Source organism: Penaeus vannamei, chromosome 18, assembly GCF_042767895.1.
Source record: "Penaeus vannamei isolate JL-2024 chromosome 18, ASM4276789v1, whole genome shotgun sequence".
In the NCBI taxonomy this organism is placed as follows: domain Eukaryota; kingdom Metazoa; phylum Arthropoda; class Malacostraca; order Decapoda; family Penaeidae; genus Penaeus; species Penaeus vannamei.
The window spans coordinates 31,250,984-31,258,483 of NC_091566.1; the positions used below are offsets into that span (position 1 = coordinate 31,250,984).

At 44.0% G+C, this 7,500-nt stretch overlaps 1 protein-coding gene across 3 annotated transcripts in view; it reads right to left on the reverse strand.

The window, feature by feature from the left end:
- LOC113800225 (inactive dipeptidyl peptidase 10) overlaps positions 1-7,500 on the reverse strand; it is a 621,884-nt gene that overhangs the window by 348,587 nt on the left and 265,797 nt on the right. The window lies entirely within an intron of this gene.

Genomic DNA, 7,500 nt, shown 5'->3' on the forward strand with positions numbered 1-7,500 from the left:
GAAGGAGAAGGTGATGAAGGCAAAGAAGGAGGAGGAGGAGGAGGAGAAGGTGAAGAAGACGAAGTAGGAGAAGAAGGAGGATGAGGGGGAGAAGACGAAGACGAAGAAGAAGAAGAAGAAGAAAAAGAAGAAGGAGAAGGAGAAGATGAAGATGAAAGAGAAAACCAAGAAAGAAAAGAAAAAAGACCAATAATCAAAAAGACAAAAAATAAAAAGAATAAAAAAACAAGAACAGGAAAAAGAACTGAAAGAACCACAAAAGGAGCTAAATAAAGAAGAAAACAACAAAAAGAATAATAGTAGAATAAAGAAACAAAGAATAAAAGATTAGAGAAAAAAACGAAATGGAGAGAGAAAAAAAAATGAATATCAAGAAACAAATAGAAATAGAAAGAGAAGAGAAAAAAGAAGGAGAGAGAGAGAGAGAGAGAGAGAGAGAGAGAGAGAGAGAGAGAGAGAGAGAGAGAGAGAGAGAGAGAGAGAGAGAGAGAGAGAGAGAGAAATGAAAACAAACAAACAAAAACAAATCACAAGAGACAAAGACGAGACCGAGCAAATCCGCCTTTTAACGCGACCTTAATATAGCGGTGACCTTAGCAACAGCGAGGCGTAACGACAGCAGAAGAAGTAGCAGTCGATGGGCGAAATCTGCCGAGAGCCCCCCCCCATCCCTCCCCCCCTCCGTCCCCTCCTCCTTCGACGACAATGCCGGCAGATTTTCGAGGGGTGGGGGAGGGTGGGGGAGGGGGGGGGGGAGGGGTCTGCTGTTGTTTGTACTGGCGGGGTTCTACTGTGGCACTCGTTTGGGTCGCTTGTTTTAGATGTTGGTCTGTCTTTATATGTATATATATATATATATATATATATATATATATATATATATATATATATATATATATGTGTGTGTGTGTGTGTGTGTGTGTGTGTGTGTGTGTGTGTGTGTGTGTGTGTGTGTGTGTGTGTGTGTGTATGTGTGTGTGTGTGTGTGTGTGTGTGTATGTATGTGTATGTGTGTGCGCGTGTGTGTGTGTATGTATATATATGAGATGAATATGTATCTGTGTGTGTATGGATAGACCTGTCTGTTTGTCTGCCTGTCTCTCTCCGCCTGCCTTTCTACCGACATGCCTTTCATCCCATAAAAAGCCCGGCCAAGTTCGGATCTTAAGCAACACTCCATCCCGCTTCCCCTCCACATCAAACGCTTCATCCCACTCTCTTTCCATCTCTATTTTGCAGCATCTCCATTCTCCCCCACCCCCTCCCCCCACCCCGCCCAGCATCTCCATTCATCCCCCCCCCCCCACGCCCACCCGATAAATCGAGTTGCCAGGTGCCATTTTTCAGTCACATGACCCGCCCCAGATACCAACTGCCAAGTTAATGGTTTGACATTATCTTCGCCATTGTGATAAAGGCCAATTTGGTATGGCCACCTGATGGCTGTTTCATTTCGCGGATAAACTGCTGAGCGCTAGAACATTTCAATTAATTAAGTCATAGATCATTTGGTGGCGGTTGGCGGGGACGGATGTGCGGCTGCCGGTGAAAGGAATATATATATATATATATATATATATATATATATATATATATATATATATATATATATATATATATATATATGTGTGTGTGTGTGTGTGTGTGTGTGTGTGTGTGTGTGTGTGTGTGTGTGCGTGTGTGTGTGTGTGTGTGTGTGTGTGTGTGTGTGTGTGTGTGTGTGTGTGTGTGTGTGTGTGTGTGTGTGTGTGTGTGTGTGTGTGTGTGTACACACATACATATACATATACACATACACATACACATACATATACACATACACATACATATACATATACACACACATACACATACACATATATACATTGAAATCTATACATCAAATATATATGTAAACATACATAAATATGAATATCTATTTACCTATCTATCACACACACACACAAGCTCTCTCTCCCTCACACATCTGCGAATCACAACAGCAAATCAACATTCACAGCAAAAAGGAGAGAGAGAAAAGGTCAAAAAGTCCAAAAAAGGTCAAAAAGTCCAAAAGGCCAAAAAGTCCAAAAAAGGTAAAAAAGGTCAAAAAAGGTCAAAATCCGCAGACTCTATTCGCTTCTCCCTTCGAAATAGAGCGAAATATTGCTCCTTCCTTCCCTCCTCTGTGCACTTTCCGTCTCTCTCATGCTACCTCATGAATCAATGGTATCTCCCTTAATATGAGGTCTTTCATCACGCTCCTTCTCCTCATGCGTTTCGCTGTCTTCGCTACTGTTATTTTTCTTGCTTTTCTTCCTTTCTTTTCTTCCTTTATTATGCGTTGCTGATGTTTTTTTTCTGCTTTTGTTTCTTCCTTTTTCATTTTCTTCTTCTTCTCTTTTTTATCTTTCTCTTTTTTTATCTTTCTCTTTTCTTTTCTTTATTTTTAGTTCTTCTTGTGCTTCTTTTTCTTCCCTCGTGTTTTTGACGCGCTTTTATTAAACGTTCTTTGCCTCCTCCATTTTCATCGGTTAACCCTTTCTTTAACCATCACTCCTCATTTCCCTTACTCTTCTCTTTTCTCTCCCTGTGTCTCTGGCATTATTCTGAGTTATATCTCTTCCATTTGTATGTATCAACATTTTTCTCTTTCCCCTATTGTTCCATAACTCAAGTCTCCCCAACAGACACACGCACACACACACATACACACACACGCACGCACACACACATACACACACGCACACGCACACACACACACGTACACACACGCACACACACACACACACACACACACACACACACACACACACACACACACGCACATAATTTCTCTTCTTTGTCACTCTCTTCTTCCTTTCCTCCTTCTCTCCACTCCTCCCTCCTTCCACCTTATGTAAAACTGCTTCCTACCTTTCCTCCCTCCACCCTCTGGCGTCAATTTATGCAAAGCTCCCTCCTTCCCTCCCCTTTTCTTTCGATCCTTCTTTCCCTCCCTCCCTCCTTCCCTCCTTCTCTCCCTCCCTCCCCCTTCCCTCCCTCCTCCTTCCCTCCTTCTCTCCCTCCCTCCCTCCCTTCCTCTCTCCATCCCTCCCTCATCTCCTTTCATCCTCCCCTCCCTCCCCGTTCCCTCCATCCCTCCCTCCTCTCCTTCCATCCTTCCCTCCCTTCTCTCCTTCTCTCCCTCCCTCCATCCTTCCCGTCCTCCTTCACCCAGCACGGCGTCAACCTTCTCTCCTCCTCTCCTTCTATCCTTCCCTCTTTCTCTCCCCTCTCCCTCCCTCCTCTCCTTCTCTCACCTTCCCTCCCTCCCTCCTTCTTTCCCGCCCTCCTTCACTCAGCGCGGCGCCGCGTCAATCCTTCTCTCTCCCTCTCCTTCCATCCTTTTTTCTTTTTCTCCCTCCATCCATCCCTCCCTCCTCTCCTTCCATCCTTCCCTCCTATCCCTCCCCCATCCTCCCTCACCCTCCTCTCCTTCCCTCCTTCCCTCCCTCCTTCTCTCCCTCCCTCCTTCTTTCCCGCCCTCCTTCTCTCCTTCCCGCCCTCCTTCTCTCCCTCCCTCCATCCCTCCCATCCTCCTTCACCCAGCGCGGCGTCAATCTATGCAAAACTCCAACTCCCTCGTTACTCAGGATTAGAGCGTCACCCTCAAGATAGTCCGTAAGACCCTCCCTCCATCTTTCTCGCGCCGTTATTTTCCCCTCTGGTAAATGGAGTTTCAAGGTTGCTCTGTTTATCATTGTTTTCTTTTTTTCTTGTATTTTCTCTCTTTTTTTTTGGGGGGGGGGGTTGTTTTCTTGTTTTCGTTTTTTATTTTTGTCTCGTCGTTTTTCCTGTTCTTTTTATTAGCTTTTTTTTTTTCTTTTTCGTTTTTCTGTTTTTGTTTTAGGTCTAGTTGTTTGTATTGTTTTGGTTTGTGTTATTTTATTCTGTTTTGTTTGTATGTTTCCCTGTCTCTCCTTCTTCCCCCCTCTCTCTCTCTTATCCCCTTATTCTTATCCCCTCGTCTTCTCCCTACCCATTTTTCCCCTTTTCCCACCTTTCTTTGCTTTCTCTCTCCCTCCCTCCCTCCGCCTCCTTCTCTCCCCTCTATCCCTATCCATCCCTCCTCTCCTTCTCTCTGTCTTCCCCCTTTCTTCCCCTCTCCTCTCTCCCCTTCACCAGCAATCCAGCTTCTTTCCCCTCGCGAACTCTCCTTTCCCCCCTCCTTCTCTCTCCCTCCCTCCCCCTCCTCCGTCTTTCTTCCCTTTTTCTTTCTCCTTTTCTTTCCCCCCTCTCCTCTCTCCCCATCACCAGCAATCCAGCTGCTTCCCCTCGCAGACTCTCCTTTCCCCTCCTTCTCTCTCCCTTCCTCCCTCTCCTCTCTCCCTCCCTCTTTCTTCCCCTTTTCTTTCCCCCTTCTCCTCTCTCCCCTTCACCAGCAATCCAGCTTCTTTCCCCTCGCGGACTCTCCTCTCCCCTCAGACTTCCCTTTTGCCATATGTCATGCGTCGCGGGGGACTGTGTCAACTCAGCTGGACAATATCAGCGTCCCTTGATCAACTATACCTCCCTGTGTCCTTCAACTGACGAGGCCTGAGGGTCGCTTTCATGTCAGTGTATGTGAGGTTTTACGGTTTTTTTTTCTGGTCGAGTTTGATTTTTTTTTTGTGTGTGTGTTTTTTTTATTTTTTTTTTTAATTTTTTTTTTATTTATTATTATTATTTTTTTTGATGTGGGATGTTTTGAAGGAGAAATAGATTGTGTTTATTACCCTCTGTTTTCTGATTTCTTTACTCTCTCTCTGTCTCTCTCTTCCTCTTTCTCTTGCTCTCTCTCTCTCTCTCTCTCTCTCTCGCTCTCTCTCTCTCTCTCTCTCTTCCTCTCTCTCTCTCCGTCTCCCTCTCTCCTTTTCCTTCTCTCCTTCTCCCCCTCTCCCTCTCAATTATCTCTTCTCTCATTTCCGAAATGTCTTCCCTCCTCTCTCTCTCTTTCTCTCCCTCTCTCTTCTCTCTCTCTCTCCAGATTCCCCAATACCTCGCTCTGCCTTCCCCATCCCGCATCCACCCTCATTTCTTCCCCACCCGCGCCCTCGCCGTAGCCTCCGTCAGAACAATGTATCCTGAGTTATTTCTTCCGCTCGCAGCCTATCCATACACTGGGCCAACATGTTTAGAACGCGTTTCATTTTCGATTTCCATGTTGAGTTCAAGGTCCGACATGTATGGACTTGTATATGCATTATCTAAATGTCTGTCTGTCTGACTATTTGACTGTCTGTTTATCTATTAATCTATCTATCAATCTATCTATCAATCTGTCTATATATATATTTGTGTATCTACCTATCAGTTTCAAGGGTGGACATGTATCTACTTATATATACATATATATGTCTGTTTCTCTGTCTTTGTCTATGTCTGTCTATCAATCATTCAAGCAATCTATCTATCTATCTGGTCTCTCTATCTACCTGCCTATCTCTCTATCTATCTACCTATAGTATCATTTCAATTTCTAGATCGGGTTCAAGGCTGGACATGTATGTATATATATATGTATGTATATCTATCTATCTATGTCTGTTTATCTGTCTGTCTGTATATCTGTCTGTCTGTCTATATGTCTATCTAATAACCGTACTGAGTTCAAAGGTGAACTTATATATACAAATAGATGTTAACAAAAACTGACAAACAGCCGCCCCTCCCTACACACACATGTATATATGTATACATATATATATGGAAATAAATTATCCATACATACATACATACATACATACATACATACATACAAACATACAAACATACAAACATACAAACATACATACATACATACATACATACATACATACATACATACATGTGTGTGTGTCTGTACACATGTGCGTATGTGCTCATGTGCGTGCGCCTCTCCCCCGCATTATCATTAGAACTCTTACGCTCATAATTACACTCTACCTGGAGTCTTTTCCTCTCCGCTTCCTCCCCTTTCCTTCTAATTTGATCCTCCTCTTTCCCCCTTATCCTCTTCCCTCATTTATTAGTATCTCGTTTATCTCCTCTCTTATTATTCTGATTCATCTTTTTTTCCTTCCTCGTTTTCTTTCCCTCCTTCTAAAACAAAACAAAACAAAAAAAAACAATCTTTTCTGTTCGTCTCCTTTCTTCTTCTGCTTCTCTTTTATCAACATGGTCCCTATTTCTTCATTCTTTTCTTTTCTGTTTGTTTCCATTCTTCTTCTTCTTCTTTATCAATATGTTCTCTATACTTCTTTATTCTTCTGTTTCCTTTCTTTTCGAAATTTATCGGCATCTTTTCTTCCTCTTTCGTCCCCTCGCGAAGTAATCCTTTTCTTCTCCTTTTGCAGACGAAGAGGAAGGGAGAGAGATTTGCTTTATGGATTTCTCGAAGATTCTTCCTCTCTCTTTCTTCTCTCCTTCGTTCGCTCTTCCCTTTCTTCTCTTTTTTTTTCTCCCTCGTTCGATTTTCTTTTCTTTTCTTTCTTTTCTCTCTCGTTCGCTCTTCCCTTCTTCTCTTTTTTCTCTTCTTCGTTCGCACACACTCCCAAACACACACATACACAAACACAAACACAAACACAAACACAAACACAAACACAAACACAAACACACACACACACACACACACACACACACACACACACACACACATACACACACACACACACACACACACACACACACACACACACACATACACACACAGACAGACCACGGACAACATGGACCTCCGAGCGTGTTTTCAATCGTGTAGGATCGATGAGTATCACGTGGTAGGCGAGGGGGGGAGAGGGGGGAGAGTAGAGAAGGTGGGAGTAGAAGGGTGTGGAGGAAGATGAGGGTGGAGGGGAGGAGGGGAGTGGAGAGTGAGAGTGAGAGGGAGGTGGGAAGGGAAGAGGGAGATGGGAGGTGAAGAGGGAGTGGAGAGGGAGGGAGAGGAGGGTGAGAGGGAGATGAGAGGGGAAGAGGGAGTGAAGAAGGATGGAAGAGGAGGGAGAAGAGAATGTGGAAGGAGATTGAGCGAGGCTGTGGAAGAAGGTGGAGCTTGAAGGGGCGGAAGAAGGGAGGGAGTGGAATGGGGAGAGAATAGTGGCCAAAGAAGGGGAGAAGAGAGAGTGGAGGATAAGGCTATAGAGCTCACGAACGAGGCGAATGAAGTAAGAGATGGAAAAAAAGAAGAATGATAGGCGTGAGAGAGAAGGAGGAGAGAAAAGAAGAATATATATACATAAAAAAAACGAGAATGGAAAGAGGGAAGAGAGGTACGGATAAAAAGAGAAGTGGAATGGGCGAAGGAGAAGAGAAATGGGGGAAAATGGTGGACGCAGAAGGAAAGGGGAGTAGGGAATAAGGCAGAGAAGAGGAGAAAGAAATGAAGGAGGAAAGATAGAAAGTGGACAGAGAAAGAAGGGATAGCGAGAGAAACGAAAGAAAGAAATAAAGAAAAGAGAAGATAAGGCGGCACGCAGAAGAAACCAAGAGAAAGAGAGAGAAAGAGAGGGAAGGGAAAGA